The sequence below is a fragment of the Manacus candei genome, unplaced genomic scaffold, assembly GCF_025592945.1.
Source record: "Manacus candei isolate 608988 ecotype Guabito, Panama unplaced genomic scaffold, ASM2559294v1 h1tg000023l, whole genome shotgun sequence".
NCBI lineage: Eukaryota > Metazoa > Chordata > Aves > Passeriformes > Pipridae > Manacus > Manacus candei.
In genome coordinates this window covers 14,876,671-14,899,609 of record NW_026138071.1, presented here as the reverse complement: position 1 = coordinate 14,899,609, position 22,939 = coordinate 14,876,671, and the positions used below count along the sequence as shown (strand labels likewise).

The 22,939-nt window shown below is 39.9% G+C and overlaps 1 protein-coding gene across 3 annotated transcripts in view; it reads right to left on the bottom strand.

Annotated features, from left to right (window-relative positions):
* Window positions 1-15,747, bottom strand: part of OSBPL6 (oxysterol binding protein like 6) — a 97,175-nt gene extending 81,428 nt beyond the window's left edge. The window contains exon 1 of one of the 3 annotated variants that reach the window (XM_051787829.1): window positions 15,664-15,747. The gene's annotated coding sequence lies outside the window, so the exon portion shown is untranslated. Of the gene's footprint in view, window positions 1-1,732; window positions 1,828-15,663 lie in introns of those variants that run through there. The other 2 variants (XM_051787831.1, XM_051787830.1) reach the window with 2 other exon arrangements.
* Window positions 15,748-22,939: the final 7,192 nt, after the last annotated feature.

Below are 22,939 nucleotides of genomic sequence, written 5' to 3'. Positions count from 1 at the left end.
GCTCAGAGACCAAAAGGAGGAAGAACGGAGAAATTTCATGTAATGTGGGGGGAAAAGACCATTTAAAGATCAAGACACACCAAAATGAACATTTCATTACAAATGTATTCAGATAAAATTTCAGCTTTTCAAAATTTTCTCCATTTTCCCTTTTACATAAAGTATTTGGTAAATTTAATCCAAATTCAATAACAAAGACACAAAAATCGAAACTTTTTTCAGAGTTTAACAAACCGATAAATTGCAGTTCCTAATCCAACAGTACAAAATCATCTGGATCCCAGTATTGCCTCTATTTTCTGCCTGGCACACAGGAGGTACAGATCCACCTGAAACTCTCTGGTTTTCATTGCCCCTGGAGCCATGCAGAAACTTACAGCAGATCCTTTAAGACTATAGCAGAAAGATGAAAAATTACCCAAATTTTTCTTTTAATTATGTTTACTCTGTTTTCACTTCAGTCTCTGCCCTGTAATACAAAGGTTTCCCCAGCCTACACCCATATTACCGGAAGCGAAGTCTATCCTTCCTGAGTTTCTCCAAACCTACACTTACTGTAGCACGCTATAGCAAGCACATATACATGCCAAATATATGGTCCAGGAATTGACTGGACCAAGTAAGGAGGGAAAGATGTATCTTAAACTCCCTGCGACACTTCCCAGTCCAAGAGCAGAGGAAAAGTGCTAGTAAGAGCAGTGTGTTGTGCTCCCTGCTTTGAGTTACTGTCAAGGGCAGGACACCAGGTTCAGCAGACTTAATCTACCACATCCATCCTGTGCTCACCTTTCACGTCGAGAAGAGGAAAAAAGGCAACAAAAAATATTTCAAAGCCATTAGCAGTACTCTAAGGAATCTTGACTATAACCCTTTTTTCTCCTCATGGATCATCCCAGTTCCCAAAGCTTGAGAATAGTTCCCAATAGACAGAGTAAGAGATGTAACTGTAGCAATTTCAGGTACTTATTTATTCACAACTGGTCAGAAAGCTCTGATATAGTGTTTGTTTACCTAGATTTGCATGTACTTGCAATTATTTTTTTTTTGCAAAAATACTTCCTTAGCCATAATGGGTGGCTCCTTCCACACGTTTCACATTTTCAGGCATTTTCCCCTGTCCAAGGAAAGAACTCAAGTTCTCTAACATAAGAAAGCAGATTTTACCAGCGAGAACACTCGAACAACAAGACCATCTGAGAGGCCCATGTCACAGATAACTGACTATCAAAATGTTCTGCATCCTAAAATGTTACCACAAGCACTTAATACACCAACAAGGTCAGCGATATCCCACCATTAGCACTCATGGGCCTTCAACTTTCATAAAACATACTCAAGAGGCATTTCCAATTTCATAATGACACTTTAACGTACACAATATAAATAGATAAGACAAAACATTATTATTTAAGCCTGGAGGAAGACACAACAGGAGTCATATTTCTCTATTATTAATTATTATGCACTCTGAAACATTAAAAAAACAAGTGACATTGGTGGACTGTATTCAGGAGATAAATAACAGGAAAATTAAAGTAAGACTTGTCTGTCCTTACAACTATTACTATTGGCAGTGTGTTAATTTTCTGCAGAGCTATGTGAGCAAATGACTTACAACTTACAACATTATTTGCACTAATTTCATGGAATTAAATAACTTTTGTGGATTTTTTTCTATTTTCATTCTGTTTTCAATAATGAGCTAATTTTTGGAAAACACTTTTGCTCTTACAGTATTTATGTGCAGGCCTCAAAGTTTGCAGCACCTGTAGCTCTTCATCTACTTAAGGAGGACTTGAACACTTCAAATCATAGGGCAGAAATATTACAGAATCACAGACTCTTGCTGCACTTGTGTATCCATGCCAATTGTCAACATAAGAAATACTTTTTAAGGACTTGGTACTATACTTAGAAGTAGGAATATAGAAGGATGCCCAAAATAAATAAATACATAGTGTAAACTATCAAATTATTTTGAAAGCCCTGTTGTTTTTATATCAAAGATTATAAACTGAAATGTCATATAATATACTAGCATCAAAATGAACATGATATCTCTAGACATCATATAGATCAAGAGAGAAAGCATACGTGGGTCTATTAAAGGCTGACCTAAATTAACACTGGTTTAAAGATAAAAAAAAGACCTCGAGCAGTAAGTAGCTGAACATAAATGTGGTTCTTTCAATTACTCTCATAATGATATCTCAGAAGGAAGCAGCTCACCATTCACCTGCAATTCTATTAGGACTGACTGTCAACCCGAAGAGGAGGCATTTATTACTGTTAGACAGGACACTTAAAATTTTCTTTCATGATGACATCAGACTTCATTCTTGTATCATTAAATCCCCTGTTGCCAGGATTCAATCCACACCTCCACCTTTGCTGTTAACAGTTGCCATAAGATTTTATCTGTGGTTTTGGCCAGAGCCGAGAGGATGTGCTGGCTGTCACAAACTCCAGTCAAACAGTCTTCATTAAGTATTCCACCTCCCTCTGCTCACTGACTTTGACAAATCAGGGAGCACTGTTCCCACTCAGAGTTTCTTATTGTCATGTAAGATGTTGACAAATTTGGATTTTCCAGAACAAGCTTCAACAAAATATGGGCAGGATTCTAATGATAAACTTGCATGAATAAAACTGATGACCAAAATACAAGCATTCTCTTCCCTCTTCAGGGGAATCACACATGTTTATGAAACAGAAGATTTATGTACCACCACCAAAGCAGAAAAATGGATAGAAGGGTTCACTTCATATTTTGTTGGCCATGAAGACCTAAATATAGAAGCACAGAATAGTTTGGGCTGAAAGGGACCTTGAAGATCATCTAGTTCTAACCCCCCTGCCATGGGCTACCTTCCCCTAGACCAGGTTGCTCAGGGCCCCATCCAACCTGGCCTTGAATGCTTCCAGGGAGGGGGCAGCCACAGCTTCTCTGGGCAACCTGTTCCAGTGCCTCACCACCCTCAAGTAAAGAATTTTTTCCTTATATCTAATCTTAACCCACCTTCTTTCAGTTTAAAGCCATTACCCCTTGGTCCTGTCACTACACGCCCTTATAAAAAGGTTCCCTTTGGATAATGGAAGGTGCTATAAAGTCTCCCTGGAGCCTTCTCTTCTCCAGGCTGAACAACCCCAATTCTCTCAGCCTTTCTTCATAGGAGATGTGCTCCAGCCCTCACGATCTGTGTCAGAAGTTGCAACTCAAGTCATCAAGTTTTTCTGAGTTTCTAATGTCCTATAACCCATAGTTTGAATGTTCCTGATTTCTTAGTTACTGAGCAATCTCCTAACATTATTCAACAGCAACATCTGGGCATAAGAATAATCCCGAAAAAAATATTTCATGCAAGATTAATGCCAAAAGTATAAATGATAAAATGCTACTATATTAAATATCATAAAAGATACCATAAGAATAGAAATATAGATAAAATTTCTCCTTCTGCTCCCTGTTACCATTCACAAACTATAAACTCAGGTTAGGGTAACTCAGTATTTGTAAACTCACTAGCATAAAATGCATTGATTCTGAGTCACCTATCATCTAGACAGTGAAAATATATTTTGATCCATTTACACATAAATGTTATCCCCCAGAAAATTTATCACCAGTCATAATACTGTCATTATATTAAATAAATATACCTTCAGAGACTTACACCAGAAAACTGAATTACACAAAAGCATCCAAGTTCTACTCAAAAGTGAGTTCAACTGAAACTATTCACTAATGTGCATATTGCCACTGAATGAATAATGATACTTTTCTTAGCCACTTTTCTTTTTAAGCCATTTTGGGACAGTTTCATACCCCAACATCATAAAATATTTTGTTAATGATGACACTTATTTTATCTCAATATTGACTTTCAAGGTCTCTTGCAAATTTTTTCTCCCTTCACAGATCAATCCAACTGTAAGGGCAACACTAATTTTCTTAAGTAATTCAGTTTATTTTTTTGACATTCTTCAATCCTTCACAATAGTTGGTAAGTCAGCATTTAGCCAAATATGTGTCAGTAACCTCAGCCAAGATGCCCATAGCCATTTACACAGAAGAAAAACTCCCCTGCTGTATGCAATACCTGTCCCAAAATTAATCAACAACAGAAAATAGCAGCAAAATGATCCTTGAAAGACTACCAAGCAAATATACTACGGAAGAAAAAAGGACTTGTAAGGTTAATTGTATTAATGCTACATAGTGACAGCTGACAAATAAGTGTTTTTGGACAGCTTCCTGACTATAAAAATTCCAAAAGGCTGATTAACAAGGGGGGGGAAAAAAGCACTGTAGATATTCAGCTCGAAATTACAGTGGTCTGGAAAGAAAATCTCAAATTCATCTTTGTTTTTTCTGATTTTTAACAAGCATCCTGAAACAGGAAAATTGCATCTATTCTACAAAGCAAAACTTTTCCTATGCATTTGAAAAAAGTTAGGACATTTAATTTTTTCTTTTTCTTTTCTTTTACCACATTCTAAAGCTGCCCAGGGTGCCGGTCTCCACTTCCCCACCACTCCAGTCAGACCCTCAGCAAGACAACAGGCTATGAGTTTGAAGTCTACAATGCATTCCTTTCAAATATTTATGTTTTAGTCTTCGAAAGTATTTGTAAACTGTCTATCCTGTCTTGTCATATTTTAGTTTGTAAAAATTAAACTGACCAAACCCTGCAAAGTATCAACAGTTAAACACTGACAAATTTCAGTGATTACAAAGATAACACAAGCCAGAACATTTCCAAATGAGCAAAAAACTAACCCATAATAGGCATTGTTTTCAGTTTCTTACAAAGTTTAATTTCCTCAAAAAACATTCACCCTTTTAACTTGATGTACTTGAACAAAGGCTTTAAACACGCACCACGGTTCCATCATTATTTGAGTATTTAACTCATAAACATAAGCAATGTTTGGCAATGAGAATAAAATGACAAGCAGTAAGTACACACTATAAAAAATATAAAGATAAATTAAAATTAGCTGTCTGGGAAGCACACAGAAGTCAGAGAGGACTAGAACCTTCACGCTTCCTCATTTATCCTTTAATGGAAAAAATTGACATTAGCTGAAAAAGTATTGATTTTCTGTGCTGTAACCTGTGGGAAACTAAAGAATTGAAAGTCATTTTTGCAGAATACTGAGATTGTTTAAAAAGAAAAATTTCAGAAAGGTCTGCCTGAATTACTTTCTGGATCTCACAACACACACAGACACTTATTTCTGTTCAGACTTGTCCTTCTAAACGAGAAACTTGCATTTGGATGTTGCACCACTATGTTTAAATCTGCTTCAGCACGGTTGAAATGTATAACCCACCTCGACAGAATGACCAACCTCAAGTGCAAAAGTATTTCACTTGCTGCCATTAAGAAATGGCACCTTACACTGCTACTAGGCATAAAGACTGGTAGGAAAATAACTGATTTTCCTTGGTACGCTTACACTGTGAATATTCAGGCATTTTGCTCTCAAAGGTTTTTTCCTCTCATATTTCCCAGTCTCTGACAATACCTGCCAAGGATCTCCTGAGGTGCCTAAGGACACCCAGGAGAAGCACGGAAGACTGCATCAGCCGGGATGGCAGCTGGAGAGAAGAGGCACGGAGCATCGGCAGCCGGGACAAGGGGACATACCCTGAAGGGTGGGTGAGCCCTGGCACAGGACTGAAATTCAGAGAGCAGTGAATTAAAGGGTAGGGAGTGACCTGTGGAGAGGCAGAATGACAGAGGGCAAGAGCTGAGGAAGCATGTGTCAGTGCTGGAAAGCCAGAGGTAATGAACATACCCCTGGTGCATTCGGCTTTAAAAAAAATTAGTTTTGAAATCAGTTTGTACTCATTGCATTATTTATAAGAAATTACATCTACAAACAGATTTAGACAGTGTTGGTGGTTTTCTGAGTGTTACATCACAAAGGTATGACACAGTTCTCATGGCAAACTTCCCAAGAATCAGCCAGGAAAACAGAACTATGTGTTCCTCAAGGTATCTGTAGCCTAAAGAGCAGTTTGTTTCCATCAGCTTTCAATGTGGAAATGTTGCCATAGTTGTTGAAGTACAGAATCTTTGCAGCTGCTATGCCCTCCACAAGCATGTTCTGTGTGCCTCAGCACTGAGCACAGTGTCCACAACCAGACAAAGCAGGAGAACCAAAGGAAAACAGATAGAGAGCTTACTATTGAACCCATGCAGTGGCATCAAGAAATAAAACTTCTTTGTTATGAGATATTGCCCTTTTTCTAGAGAGAGTTATGAGCCTAATTTACATCAGTGACAGCTTAAATAGTTCTGGTTTACTGTATTTAAAACCCCTTCAACTGATGTAAGCTATCATACTTCTGTTGCCCTCAAGGGAAATTCACCATGTTTATCAAGTCCTTATTTTATCCCTATCTACCTATTTTTAACACAGCATAATTCCTTACTGCATCTTTTAAATCATTTTTACTGACTTACTACAAAAAAATACATGTGCAAAAGAATGAAGAAAATGTAGAAGATCCTGAAGTCGATGTATTTAACTTTACAAAAGAGTGTTGTGTACCTTTAAAACAATTCAAATATGAAATAGTATATGGAAAAGTAAAGAGAAACAGCATACATTTACGACTGACATTTGATAGTTTTATGCAAAATTATTGAGTTAATACACTCACAAAGTTAAGAAGAAAGCACAAAAACTTTCAAATACTGAATAAATCTCTCAAAATTCTAAAGAACATTGAGAGGGAAATCTAACAATGAATATATCAGAAGTTAATTATACCAGAAATACTGTAAGGTGGCAGAGGATAATGATATCACCCTTTATTTGCACCACGAGCTGGCAGCCAAGAGCCAGTACAGGTCTGGATTGGGCAGGCAGCAGCATCAGAGCTGGAGGAAATGATCCTTCCTCCCCCACCCTGTGCACAGCCCTCATACATTAACAGTGCATTAACAGTTTGAGTAACATCTCAACTATTAGAATGTGCACACATCATAGAGGACAAGTATATATTTGGAACTATAAAGGCCATACAGTTAGGAGAAAAATGAGACACTTGGGAAGGCACAAGGTATCAGGAGAACTATGAGCAGCGATCTGTTATGCAGCCTCTGGGGAACCAGTCTGGGCATTGCAACTGGGAAACTCAAAACCTAAGGGAATTAAAAAAAAAAATCACAGTTTTAGGAAAGGCCAAGTGATTACAGCATGGCTGTTTTACTCAAACTTATCCTTTGTAGATTCACACTATATTGTTTTGGCCAAAACACTATAAGAAACCAAAGAAATTTATAAATAAGAATTTGTAAATTTTAAAGGCAAGAATCTGACACTCTCTCCTCTTCCTAATGTAGCTTACAAAACTTAAATTTGTAACACACTTTCTCTTCTTTAGGCAGATGGACACACATAGCAGCCATTATGGAAATGGTAGGAGCTATTAACCCAAGCTGCCATTGTTACACTTTAGAGCAACCAACTACTTTGCAGACCCAACCACAATCTTTGCATCACCAGAAATGGAAATTAAAAAGCATATAATAGATTATTTCTGAAGCTGCTTTTATCCCTTAAACTCACAGACACTCCACAACCATGTGGAGCTATTACAGTCCTGTAAGGGTCTGAGGGTTAGTCAGCTGGGCTAATTCTAACCCTCGTCTCTGGCCCATTTTCAGGCCTGCCCCATTAATCTTCAATCCAAATCAAAAGAAAACACAACCATTATTGTATTAATTAGAGACAGAAGCCACTCTAGTTATTCATTGTAAGCTCTGTCACACAATGGTACTTATGATGACTGGGCAGGAGACAGAGTTTGCAGCTACTAAAGAAAATACCTTGTTTGGGATTTTTTTAAGACTATTTCGCATTGCAAAAAGTAATTGCATTGCATTGCATACTGCAAACTGACCATGGGTTTTACATGTAGGCTACACTATCAGGCATTAGGAGAAGGGAGAAAAGCCTGCTCAGTGGAACACCATATAATTTACATTTAGCTTCCCACAGCATATTTTACACCCACACAAATACAGGTCACAGTTAAGTGGAGTTATAGAACTCTTTTTTTTTTCTTCAGTCAGAGAATGCATTATTTTTGCCCACAATTATGTCACTCAAGAACATTAAACCATGTAGCAACTATGTATGACCTGACTATAGGTCATACATAACTAGAAGTTACACAGTGACAGAACACACTTCTGTGTTACAGAACACAGCTGTCAGGCACAGGCGAACTTGGAAAGAAAACTTGCATTCAGCTGACCAGAAGAGGGGAAAAATGAGATGGATTTTACACATTCCTCAACCACTACGAAGAAAGACACAGAATTTGTATGGCTACAGAGGTAACCTTCCAGTACCAGGGGCACACTGATACTTTACATCCAGACTCATCCTCTGACTACTCTATAGCTCCCTTTTAGATCATTCCCATCTTTCTCATTTTTTGCAAATATCTTATGAAGCTCGTTTTCCAGAAACAGATTAAAACCAAGAAACACAGACTTTATACAGGAAAGAGACATAAATACCTACCAGAGGGATGCATATGTCATGCTCACACTGGGGTCAGAGGGACCTCAAGATGACTCAACACCAACTGCCAAGTTTCAGATCTCAGCAAGCTGTTTTATGTTGAAGCTTCTTCCTTTTAACCAAGTATCATTTCCACCACCAGCCACCATATTCTCACCCAGCTGACCCACTCCACTCTAAAAGAAACATTTATCACTAAACTAAACATTCCACCTTCCAATTTTCAAGCTGAAAGTCCCTTTATCTGGTACCTTTGTTGCCATTTCTGTAGTTCTCCATTAGTGATTCTGCCTTTCCATTTTCCCTAGATCAATCCTTACCAGGAGACAACATGACAAACTAGCATCCTGAATATAAAGGTATAAAAGAAAATAAACTGTTCTCTATCATTATCCTAAATGTTTTCCTACTCTAGAAACTAAATTAATTGAAGAAACTTTTATCTTGTGGCCAAAATCTCAAAAATCATAATCTAAGAAGATGAGCAACAGTGTTTATTTCTCTCAGGGTTTATTTCTCACAGGGTTTATTTCTTTACCACTTCTCCAATCATAGCGCCATTTCTTTTCAAACAAGATTGAATTTTATTTTCAAAAGTAGAAAGGAAGAAATAGTTAAAAGCTGTTTTCCTGAACAAGATCAAAATGATGTCAGGCATCCCTGAGTAGGTTAGGCATAAAAATCGTCATAGAGTAGAAGTGGGAACAAGAGGCCATCTGTAGTCCCACTGCAGATGCAGTTTGACCACACACAGGACAGAGACAGTAAAGGCAGAGGTGAAACGGGAAGAAGAATCATCAGCCTGGTACCGTTCCTGTAGGATGTTCAAAGAAAATCCTCTTGACCCAAATCCCATGTAAGATCACCGTATCCACACTGGGTTTGTCACAGGGAAAGAGGATAGTGGGATAGTTGCAAGGATAGAGAAACACCACTGTATCACACAATTTAGTAGCATTTTATTAAGCAGGATGAGAGTGGCATTTCTATTCCAGCTTGTCTGCTCCAGGATACACACAAATCAAGGTCCAAGTGACACTGACACCAGAGACCCTGAGGAACAGAATGCTCACCCCAGCTGCTCAGTGTGTCAAAGTCCTGACCAGTGGCCTGGACCTCGCACAAGGCTGTTCCCCTCCAGCTCAGCCTTCCAAGTGGCAGAGGTATGTGCATATCCCTTGTAATGCTCCCCTACACGTGGGGCTATTGCTTTAATTATTTATTCCCTTCTCATTTAAACTGCCAGCATGAGCCATCAAAGGTCTCATCAATTCCATGGTCCATATCTAAGGTCAATTAGCAGTCATCACTAAGGTTTCTGTAATTCTTTGGTCTCCCACTTCAAACATGTTACAGGAAGCATGAAGTTAGCAACTGCTACAGAACGAATTTCTTCTATTGTTTTTTCATTTTCCAGGATTAATCAGATCAGTTAGAGGTGGGCAGATGTAGCCAAGGTCTCCTCTATCTGAGCAGGTAGTCCTCACCCCATGGCACAAGTTTCATACAGTCTCTTCTTTGGGCAACCTGAACTTATTACATTTCTCAACAGAAAACTTTTCACTTCATCATCTGAAAAAGGATATCACATTCCCAGATAAGGTATCTTGAAATCAATCTATAGATTGTTCTCAGACAAATGTTACTTACTTCAGGTTTGCTTGTTGTCATAACAAGGCAATCCCAGATATATGCCCTACTGTCCTGATGTAAAGATCCAACACATCATTTTAATACCTCTGCATCCTTCACAATCACAATTCATTAAATTAATTGGAAACAACAGATACTACAGAAAAGCTTTGTACCACCAATACAGCCTTTGCATTAGAGAGTGGGACTTCATTCAATACCACAGAGATCACTTAATTCAGCCTTTTAGGTAGAGAACCCATCAGCTCCTTTGCATCTCTGTTTGGACTAAAAACGTGAAATTCAATAGGGGCTAAGCATGATTTTTGTGATTTTCACATTTTTCATGAAAACTGAAAACTACTGGGGGTTTTATGTGGTTTATAGGCTAGAATCATTTCCATCTCTCAATTTCCACTGTAAGAAAGGGAAAATAAAACACCTATTTTAGCACAGTTATGAATGCAAGCAGTCAGATAGCACTGTGAGAGATCATAACCAAGACTGGACTTTCTATCTGCTAAATTCTGGGTGGATTCAGCTTATCCATTGGATTCTCAGCATCCCAAAATAAGGAGGAAAAGATTCATTGGAGTGGAAGGAGGGCTTAAATTCCAAAAATGTGAAATATTTGATTGAGGAACACAGAACCTTCAAGATATGCCTAGGGACTGCACCCTGATAGAAGTACAGGTTCCATCCTCCAGCAAGAATACAAGAAAGCCAAGTTTCCCCAAAAATAATTAGTTTTATGGTAGAAAACTTAATCTTCAAATCTAGTGCAACACGACACCTGCTACCTAAAATTCTTGCAATTCCATATTAAGCTCATAATCAATTAGAGACTTCTTTCCTTTACACCTCAAATTAATATATCCATTATTTCCTTTATGAGATGTGCTCTCAATTAGTATTAAAATATATTCACTTTTAAGGAACTAAAAAAAAAAAAGGAATTATTTAACTTCATTTCAAAATGCATCTGTTCTCTCTGCTACAGTGAACATTTTTAAGAATCATTATAAAGCTCTCCTAGTTTAAGAAGTTTACAACTGCCATACATTCCAGACCTATCCTCTTACTTTTCTTCAACTTACTACTCCTTCCTTCTAAACTTCTCTTTTTAAAGTTATAGGTAATAAGTAATGACATAAAATCTTTTTCAGTTTCTGAGTTGGTGATGGTGGGGCTCACATTGAAACCATTTAAGCGACCAGCCTGTAGATTTCTCAGAAGGAAAAGCTTGGAAATTCAGCATCTCCCTACCTGCTGCTACCCCCTATGTAAATAGCCCTCAGCAAACAGTGACACATTTCACTTGGAACCAGCTTATAAACTATCTGAAATTCTGTAGGATTAATATACATATGCAGAAAAAAAAATAATTCAGAGTTTCTGAGTACCATCTATTTTTCACTGTTAACAGAAAATTATCAATTTTCTGGGTTTCACCTTTCATGCCAAAACAGAATTACAGAATAATTCAGGTTGGAAGGACCCTTCAGATGTCACTTGGGCCAACCCCGCCTAAAAAACAAAAAACAACACCAATAAAACCAACCCTGTTTTTTCCTCTTTTAACAGTTGTCTCTAGTATTTTGGCACTGTTCACTTTTTTCCTCCCTTAATATCTTAACGGTCTGTGCAGCCCAGAAGTTTCCCTAAAATTCATGAGTTTGACTGCCTATACATGGTAACTCTCGTGGTCTTCTCTCAGCTTCCACATTTCACATTTAGCTGTTCTCCCTTTCACTGGTTTATCAGCTACCAGCACCAAAATGTTCTTCCATCCTTTTCCAACTCTTTTTAAAGGATCAACCCCAAAACAGACATGCCAGAAACACCATACGTCAGGATATATACAGCAGCAGCATTTAAAAAAAACCCTTTTAGCTGCCTCCATGTCTGTATTCTGACTTACAGGAAATAGCTGAAAGCTGTGGGTTTGTATTTACAGCTAAGAAAACTGTGGTATGGACATGGTGACATTATTTACAAATGTAATAACACCACTCATAGCAGGAACTCTACTAGTAGGCCTAGGGCAATAGCAATAGGACAAGGAGTAACACCTTGTAGATTCAGACTAGATATAAGGATAAATTTTTTTATGATGAGGGAAACACTGGAACAGGTTGCCCAGAGAGGTAGTAGATGTCCCATCCCTGAAAACATCCAAGGCCAGGTTGGATGGGGCTCTGAGCAACTTGGTCTAGTTGAAGATGTCCCTTCTCATTGCAGAGGGTTGGACTAGAGGACCTGTAAAGGTCCTTTCCAACCCAAACTATTCTACAGCTCTATAATTACATATTCCTTAATATTTCATATTACAACCAAATTGAGTTTGTTACCTGGCACCCTACTATACAACTACCTTGTCACTAGACTTTTGGCAGCTGGAGTCTCCCTATCTATGACCAAAGACATGTTTTAAATCTGTCAAAAATCCAACATCCCTCAAACGGCCTGAGCATGTTCATCTTCATTTGTGTATTATACCTGTTGCTGCTTCCTTCAACACCTAGAACCTTGATATGGCAAATTCAACACCAACCTCCCCCCCCCAAAAAAAAGTAAGTATTTACTTTAGTATTCCAGTGTGAAGAGTTTTTTTAATCTCATTAAACTTAGTTTAAGAAAGAAACACAAGCCTGAAGGAAGTTCTTGGAGAAATTCCTTTTTTAAGTATAATTGCCCAGAGTAAAATTTCTCATGAAAATTATCTGCAAAAACTGCTGCCTTTTCTCATGCTAGGACGGTCAAAAACTTCAAAACCACGAAGCATTTAGTTACAAAGGAAAAAAAAGAAGGACACAAAAAAACCCTCCCAGAAATCTTTCTGCATTGTTTGAATTGCTCAGTGTTTTAAAAAAAATATTAGAAAAGAGTACAAGTATTTGCATAATTAAGGCATAAGGGCTAAATAAACCATTAGGATAGGCTCACTGAATACATACACACACAGTAAAAATATAAACACATACATCTTTAGCAGTGAAGCACTAGCAGTTCCTTCCTGTCTCCCACTGCAGTGACAGCAGGTTCTCTGGCATGTCACAGGCACAGAAGGGTTGACCTAGAGGACTAAGACCCTTAAGAAACACAACCCTCCTGAGGCAAAGCTGCACTGTAAAGAAGTGTAAATTCCCAGGATTCTAAAGGATTTGGGGGGGGGGGGGAAGGTAGAGAAAACCCATGCTGATATCACATGTATTTGGCCAAACAAGAACAAAAGCATTCACTTCCATCACACTACGAAATCCATCAGTAGACCATGCCTCAGCTGAAATGTGCAGCAGCAAGGGGTAAACACATGTACATATCACACACATATGTGCCAGAGGACTAAAGGAAAATGAAGCAGTACTATGAAGACCCTCTGCTTTTGTCTCCAGAATGGACCAGAGGAAGAAGAACAAAGGAGAGTAGTCCCATCTCCACCACCATTTGCAATAGAGGAGACAGGGGACTCCCCTACTACAGAAGTCACAAAGCTTTATCTTTCCATAGCCATGGTGGCTTTGTAGTTATGTCCGAATGGCTGCTCAGATGCACAGGAACTCTCACACCTGTGAGCAAAGCTATGTTTTTGATGGTTATATAAAAGATCACATCCATAGAGTACAGCCTTTCAACATCAGCACTTGGAAAAAAAATGCACACTTGTTCCTACAAGTATACATGAACCAGTGTTCACATCACAGAGATTTATGAATAAGTACCAGAATGGACTAAAAGAACAAAAAATAAGCAAGTAATCAGCAAGACTGCTAACAAGACCCCTATCAATACAGCTCATAAGCACTATGAAGGATCTGTGAGTGCAATAGCCAACTAATGGGAAGTTGAAGAAGCAAGCTTGTTGAACTACAGTACAACAAAAGGTACCTCTTTCAGCCCTCAGTAGCAAAGGAAAATGTATAGCGAGTCTTCAGTCACAAATCCTGCAATGCATCGTTGTCCAGATACACATCCCGCCATGTATTTGTACAGAAAAGGTAGTTTAAATATAAATTATTTAAGGTTTTTAAATAATCAGTCTTGTACATATCTCTGTTAATTTATCTAAAAGGAAATAAAAGAGAAACTAGTCTTGTGTAGTTTTTAAAGAAAAAGAAAACTCTATTTATTACATACACTTAAAATGTTTTACTAAATGTATAAGATCCATAACAACCACATCTGCTTAACCTCTAAAGGTCAAGGTCCTGTCCTTTACATCAAGAAAAAAAAAGGTCTAATTATAGTATCTACAGCTATATGGACAAAGGCTGGTTATTAGAAAAGAACTATTATAAACCAAACACAATTACATTGTACAGAAACCATTAGATATTTGATGAGATTTTAATCTTCGAGTTGGTATCATTCTGCAACTTAATCATCTGGAGAACAGAAAATCTGTTAGGAATGCAATTAAACGTACTAGTTCCATTAAAATTGAGCTGATATAGTTAATTGTAGTCCTAAAATAGCTATTTCCTCACACCTTCACTAAGCAATTTTTTTTCATCTACTGAGTAAGAGTCTATTTAAGGAACACTTTTCACTTAAACTGTCTAATAAGATTTGTGAATACTTTTGTTCTGTTGTTTCCCCATACAAGTTGTGCTGCAGTTCGCTGTTCGACCTTGGCTTCCTAATTTGCTCTGAGAAGTACAGCAAGGTCTTTTGTTTCAGTTACTGTTAGTCCATAGCATCTGCATTGCTGAAGCTTTTGGGAAGAAAATCAACAATGTAGCCTCACAGCCCACTACAGCAATTATAAACTGAAATGAAACGATGAGCCAATAGCAAAACCCACGTCAGATAGTCATTTTAAACATCAGCACTTCTGACAAACAGATGATTTCCAAACGTCAATTTTAACGAACCCATACATCTTCAAAGTACTTGGAAAGCTTTTGCAGCATTGCCAGCAAATTGGGAATACAGGCCGTTCCTGCCTGGTTCTGAGAGAAACAGAAGGAAAACAACAAAGGTATCCTAACTGTATCAACTTGGCAATAGCTAATCTACAACCGAACCTCACAGACCATACAGTTTATTGGGGCATTTTAAATTGCTCTGCAAGGAAGGGGTAAAAAACCCTGACTTCGGGGAGCGACAGCGGAGCCGCGGGCTCGGGGCTGACACGGGCGCATCTCCCTGCGCGGATGCCGTTACGTAACCGCGGCCCGGCCCCCGCGGTCCGGATGCTCCGGCTGCGCCCCGGGGCCGCAGAGCCCCCGCCGGGCCACTGCCACTGCCCCAGCCCCAGCCCCGGGCCCGGCCCCGCCGCCTCTGCGCCCCGGACCGCTCCCACCCCCCGGCGGTACCGCCGCGCCCCGCGGCACCGGCCCCCCGCGCAGCCCCCGGGCCCGCCGACCCCGGCCCCGCCGCGACCCGCCCCGACCCGCGCCTCTCAGAACGGCCCGTCCCGCCGCTCCGGCTCCGGGCACCGGCCCCTGCGCGCCCCCAGCGCCGCTGCTCAGCGCCCACCTCCTCGCAGGGCTCCGCGGCGCATCCCCGCTGCGGCCCGGGAGGCTGCGCCCCGCCGCTCCCCGCACTCCCCGCCCGCCTGACGGAGGGAGGGAGAGAGGGGGCGGGCAGCCGCCGCCGCAGCCCCGCCGCGCCGCCCCCCGCCCCCGCCCGCCGGCCAAGGTGCCCCCTGCGCCGGCGGGACCCACCTGCGGCGGGCGGCCCCGCGCTGCCCCCGGGCACAGGTACCGGGGGCTGGGCTGGGCAGGGGCGGCCGGCGCAGGGATGCTCAGCCGAGCGCGGCCGCGGCCCTGTGCGCGCAGCGGCGGGGCGGCGCCGGGGCTCGGCACCGCACCGCACCTCGCTGTCCGCTCCCGCAGCCGGCCCCGGTGCGCCGGGCAAAGCCCAGAGTCAAGCTGCTGCCGGCGTGTCGGAGAAACGGGGCAGCGGCGGGGAGCGAGTCATGGGCTTCGGTCATGACATCAGGTCTGGAATTAAACGGGAAAGCACGTGGGCAACAGCGGGGCTGCGCTGGAGAGAGAGGGATCTCCGTGCCAGGGGCGGGAGGATGGTGTCAGACAAAGGGGTGCCGCCGAGGGACTGGGCTGTCAGCAGCCGCGTAAGGGCCTTTCCCCACCCAGGATTGGTGACACAAGCACGACACCCAACCCTGCACCGTCACCCTCCCGCAGTGTTCACTGCGTTAGCCGATCACTCTTTGTCAGCCGATAATGGGAGGTTGTAAAAACACACATTACATGCTCTCGAAAGCTGCGGTAGAAATCACTCCTTTGGTTTAATCTGTATTAGGGGGTTTTGTCGGGTTTTGGCTGGTTGGAATTTTTTCTGTAGATTCTCCATCACGGCTTTTACGACATCCTTGGTAGCTTAGACACATCTTTGGAAACGGGAAGCTGGACTGTGTTGTGTAGAGAACCTGCTGAGTGGCACAGATCACCCTGCTGTGGAGGAGACAGGTTTCAGACTCACCTGTCTGGTTAATGACTGGCCTCTGGCACCCTGGTCCTTCTGCTAGAGCCTGGTCACTCCCTGTCCCCAGGGCTGGCACACTGTCCTCCTCTCCAGGCATGGCTCTGAGACCTCTCTTAGCAAAGCTGCACTCCTACTATTTACATCCCCCAGCTTAGCCCTGCTCTCTGGATCATGGTAACAAGACGGAAAATAGATTGTGTTGTCCAAGAAAATCGGTTGAAATCCCTGGAGAACTAGATGCCCCTGTCAGCAAATTTCAATAAGAGAAGGGGGGAAAAATGGGCAAATACCTTGGGGAAAAAAAGTAGATTTACAGCATTCTATAAATTACCGAGCCTACACTATTCATTAAGCAAAGACAAACAGGCTGTATGATGCTGGTTTATGTTTTCCCCATTTCTCAAACTGGCAGTTCCAGATCTGCACAGAGCCTCTGTGCAACAAAGACTCATTCTGGAGACCCTGCCATACAAAGAACCACAGTTGTTTTCCTATTAAAGCAAAGACCTCCATAGAAGAATCCCTTGACACACTATTTTTTGTGTAACCTCTAGAATAAGCTTCTTGGAAAAAAATGCTTTATTCTCTCAGCTGAAACTGCAAATCTCATTTTGAATGTGGTTGAATAAAGTTATGGAATTCATTAAGTAACAGAACTTTTCGGTGTTCAGTTTCCAAGAGTTGAAGCAGGAAAAACATTAAGTGGGATTATGGTGGTGTCAGAGTAAGTTTTCATATAAAATCCGTAGAAAGATTAAGTAAGAAGCCACATACATTATGGAACACTTAGTAATACCAGGAATGTAGTCACTTATTTTTCTTCTAAACTAAGTAAGTAATAGGGCAAGGAAATGGAGGTGTCTTAAGGTCACCATTCAACAACACCATTTCAGACAAGAGGCCACTCAACATCTGTGACCTGAAAGAAATTCCAGAAAACTGTGTTGTTAATTAGCTCGCTTGTTTCTGAACAACTTATTCTTTAATATTTTCTAATGATCTTGATACCAAGTTCTTAAGTGGCTATTGTACAGAGATTTTTTTTTTTACTAATTTGCCTATACTTAAACCAAAGAGAAACAAACATGTAGAAGGGCAGTTTAAATATTTTAAAATGATACAGTTAAGTTACATAGATGGTGGATGACAAAATGCTAGTGAAGTGTATGCACGCAGGTACCGTCCTCATCTTCTAAGGCCTTATTTACCTAGAACTGTTTCTTAGAGAACTGTAGATGATTATGACCATATCATTCAGAAATATTGATGTAAGCCTATTTTATGTAGGCTTACATAAATGTTTTGAAAATCTCTGTTGTTGTTAATCACATGAGATTTTTTTTCACTGATTTTTACTCATAATTTGCACCACCAGGAGCAAAGGTTTGAACATCTTGATGAAATGTTGAGGTAAAGACCTAAACACAGGAGAGGAGCTATATTCCATTTTGTCCATCCAAGAACTTGACCTGTTTTTCTCAAGTTTACTCTCATCAACAACTGGGAGACAGGTTTTCCAGAAGAAAACTATAAAACATGGTTTGATTGTCCATGCAGAGATAAAACCTCCACAGGTGAAACCCTAGAATTCTTTCCATAATTCTCAGCAAGACACAAATGCCTTTAAAATGTCCCATTCTTCATTCAGACAGCAGGGAAGTTTACTAAATATAAAAGCAGATGTTTGCTTGCCACCCATACCCTGAAGATAAGCAAATCTATGGGCATTGAAAATATTTACTAACAGAACCCTAAGAAAATAGTTTTATTTTCTCCTGTAATAAGTAATATTATTGTTTCTTTGCTGTCATTTATTGTTAGGGTTTGCATGTGTTTGGCAAAACGGTACCCTTACACAAGGCATAGGTAGCAAACACATTTTTATTAAAGCTTTTTGCAAATTACACCTTATCTTTTTTGCAAATTCATTGAATTATGCAAAACTGTGAGAATATACCAGTAGTAAGCAGTGAACTGGACGTGCTTTGAAGAAAAAGCACTAAGTAGAGCACCAAAGAGCATTAAAGAGTGTCTGATAATAAACAAATTAGGCAGAGGGAGAGCTTGGGAGGCAGGTTCATATCAGGCACATGCTCTGAAAGCAGAAAGGCAGGCATCAGCAAGATGCAAACTGGAAATGCCCTACAGTAAAGGAGTGCCAGAAGACTGAAGAGCCATCTCCATGAACCAGAAAGCACAGCTGCCATCAGGACTGACATCAGGTAACCAGATCGATGTCCCCCTTTCTTTGACAGATTCTGACCACCTAACACAACATTATTTACTTTCTTCTTTGAGTCCTCCTTAGGGCTGAATTGCTTAGAATACTTCTGATTAGCAGTGTTACACCCAAATAGCCTAAAATTACTTGTGTGAAGACCAATGATCTTTGCAGTTTCCTGATGATGCAAAATTACTCATGATAGGCAAAATGAAAGCTGACTCTGAGCAGCTGTATATAGTGCATATAGCTGACAATAGTGAGCAATAGGGCAATGAGACAGTGGCTGAAAATCTATGTCAATAACTGCAAACTAATGTAAACAGTAATGAAAATAACCCTAACTAAACATACATAATAATGGGCTCTAAATTAGCCTTTATTATTTGGAATCATTGTGAGTAGTTTTCTGCAAACATTAGTTTGCTACTCAGCAGTAGTCCAAAAGGCAAACAGTATTAGAAATTGCTCCAAAAGCAGTAGAGAACAAAGCAGAAGAGCTCATTGCAACCCCATGTAAATCTCTTTGCACTGGAGTGCTGTGTACAGTTCTGGTTCCTTCACATGAAAATGTGAAACTAGAAAACACATGCAGCTGAAAAAAAAACCACAGAAGTATGGGAATGCATCTGTGTGAGGACATAATTTCTAGCTGAAGAGCAGACTGAGAAAGGATTGTCTTTTGATCTATAAAATACCAAATGATAGGTAGGAGGCTGACAGGAAATGATCACATGCTATTTTTCATCACACGGGACTTCAGTGAAACTCAGATCAGACAGCAGGTTTAAAACAACTGGGAAAAACTTTTCCATACAAAATATTATTAATGCAGATGGCTTGCTTCTATACTATGCTATGAAGCTGAAGAAACAGATGATTTTAAGCAGGGATTATACAAAGGAATGAAAGACAGCTGTAGGCACAACAATTTCCTTTGCAGTTCTTGCTGAAAAGGTACCTGCCCCACTGCCTATTGAGAAGTGTCCAAGAAAGGACACTCATTATCTGCCCCGTTTCAACACTCTTCCTGAGCATCAGTTTCCAGCCACTGTAGAGAGCAGGATACCAGATTAAATGGACTTTTACACAGTCTTGTGCAGCCATTCAAATGGTTTATTCTTTTCTTTCTCCTCAGTTAGGTGTGAGAAACCAAAGACAAGCAGCATCCCTACGTACGAAAGCATATTCCTGCCTTTCCCCATCTTCCCTGGGAGTGAAATCAGATACTTAGTTCCTGATCTTTCCATTTGGGTGTTTTTCAGTTCCCCTAAAGAGAATTTGGAAAAACTGTTTTTATCATCTCAACATTTTGCTCTTCAGTTTCTGTAGTGATAGTCCATATACACTGGTCTATTCATTACAGCACCATTTTTTACTCTACTTTATACAAAATCAGGACAGCACATAGCAAGAGAAATCCTGAAGCATAACAGCATAAGATATGCATAGAATATAACAAAAATACTTTCCATATTTATAGATGATCACAGAAATAAAATATAAACCATTCTTGGACATCCCTGAAGAAAAAGGGAAAATTATGTCTTCTCATTGAAGAAACTAGAAAGGGAAGTAGAAACACCCAAAGATGATTTAAAACTGAAATTACAGGTAAACATCTTGCATAGATAATCACAATTTATAAGAGTTCTATTAAGAATATCCCTATTAAATACAAGAAGCCAGAAATCTGAAAAGCAAATCTCAAATGCAGTTTATCAGAACTCCAATTATCTCTGAAGACAAACATATGACCAATCAGCAGGAGCGGTTCAATCTCAGAAAAACAAAACCTTTATGGTTGATACTCTCTATAGTTAACTATCTCCACTCAAAGATAAGGAAAAGAGTTTGTTTCATACTTGATTTTAGCAATGGGTAGTAGTCCCATAGCCTTATCTTCAGCTGACTGCATGATTTCTTTACTGTGCAGACTGCAAAACCAAAGCAATATAAACACTTTGAGCTATCAATTTTAAATAACAACAACAAAGAAATCTCTGGTTTTAAGTGTTATTACTACTACCTTCCAACCCTGCTGGCTATTATCAGCACTCTGCTTTCTATTCTAGACTAAGTTCTTTCAAGCTTCAGTATTTAAAGGACTCTTCTCTTTATAACTCCACTAGAATACCTTTAAAAAGGGTCACAGCAGTAAAGTTTCCTCTCCACTCTCTGAGAACTACCTAATTAATTTATTTTTCAAAGCAACAACAGATTACCCAGCTTCAAACAGTTTCAGATGGTCTCCAGGTTAAAATTCCAAGAATGCTTTCATATATGGGCATTGAAACCATCTTTGTATCCTCAGCCTTTAGGGAAAGGAAAAACCTACTGTGATACCTGTGTATGGACAACCCGTGTCTAAAATTCTGGCAATAATTTTAAATAACTTAGCTGGTATGTTGTCACAGAGAAGGGCAGCAAATTTTAGTGTTCCCCAGCATTATTACACTAATGTGAACTCTGAATAGAAGTGAACTCTATGGACTTGATTTAAATTTAAAAACGTCATTGGGTCAAGACATACAGTACATGGTTTTATATGCCATTGCCTTTATTTTGTTTTGTTGATTAAATATAACTTTACGCCTGCTATCCTTGGATATAACAGACACATTAGGAGGGAGATTTAGTGTGCCCAGGATGAGGACAATCTACATTCTGATACTTTAAATAACTTTCAGCAATCTTGCAACTTTATTTGTTAAGTCGCTTGTAATTTCAATTTTAGAAAATATTTCCAGCAGACATTTACATTTCTGATAGAGTTTTCATGTCCACATACCCAAATATGCTCTGTTAACATTGTCCTGTATTCCTTAAAATGTCATCTGGAAAATTTACCTCATTAGCACCTTCCAAAGACAGAACTCGGTCAGAAGAGTTGGAAGAATTCCCAGGGAAACTTCTCTCTCTATTTGCATGCTCAAGACTTGTAAACATTTTCTCTAAATATAGAGTCTGGTCAGCATTTAACTCTTCAGCCTTAATATAAGTCCTGCAGATATTGTGTGTGTTGGATATTGTATGTTAACACTGGATTTGAACACCCTAGACTTCATGCTCCAGAGAGCAGAATTTCAAGAATTTCAATTATCATAATAAAAGAATTAAGGTTTGGGAGCAGGCAGATGTATATTATTAAAGCAGAAGAATAAGAGTCTTATATCAATATTTAATTAATCTGACAGTGCCATGTATAGTTTAAAACAACAGCCCCACCATCTATGAGATACGAGGACTTTACAGCACCGAAGTGTTATTTTCAAGCTGTGATTTACGATGTTTACAAAGCACCAGGGCCATAAAGCCCATCATCCCTCAAAGCAACTCCTCTTAAAGCTTCCTTTAAAGCATTTATAAGCAAGCAGAGCAAGCAGCTGAACGGTGTTTTGTGTTATATCCAGCTACACACTTCTCCTCACTCCTGCACCCAGCAGAGCTGCCTGGTGTTGAACTTCAGTCTCCACAGCTTCAGCTACCAGAGCTGTCTGAAGCATCTGGAACCACCTCGAGTTTTGAGTGCGGTACCGCATCAGGCTGGCTGCAGGAGGCCTGATTCTGCCTGTAACTCAAGCTTCTGTTGCTGTGCTTATCCCTGCCAAAAGCAGAGGCTGTGGATGAGTGACCTGATGTGAATTTGTGCTGCAAGTTGTTCAGTGAACTCCAGACAGCTGCAGCTGAGGTAAGCTGTGTCAGCGCAAGGAAGAGGAACAGAACCACCACACACCAGAGTGACGAAGGAGAAATTACCCAACAAGATAAATGAGCTCAACAGAAAGCACACAATTTTGAAAAAAACAGATATTGCTTTAAAAGTAATTCTGGTGCCAAAATATTCATTATGTGTATATGAAATAAGCATTGTGCATGACAATCACTGCATTTCAAAAGGAAGGAGAAATAAGACACAAAAGAATGAGGTTAATATAGGTTGATGTAAGGGCTTCTGCGGTTCATTTGTGATGGACATCCATCCAAGGGACTCCAAATCCCTACATACAACCTAATCTTAAAGCATTTGGCTTCCAGAGCACCACAGTGCACTCTGTCTTTTTTGTCTTAAGATCTGGATAA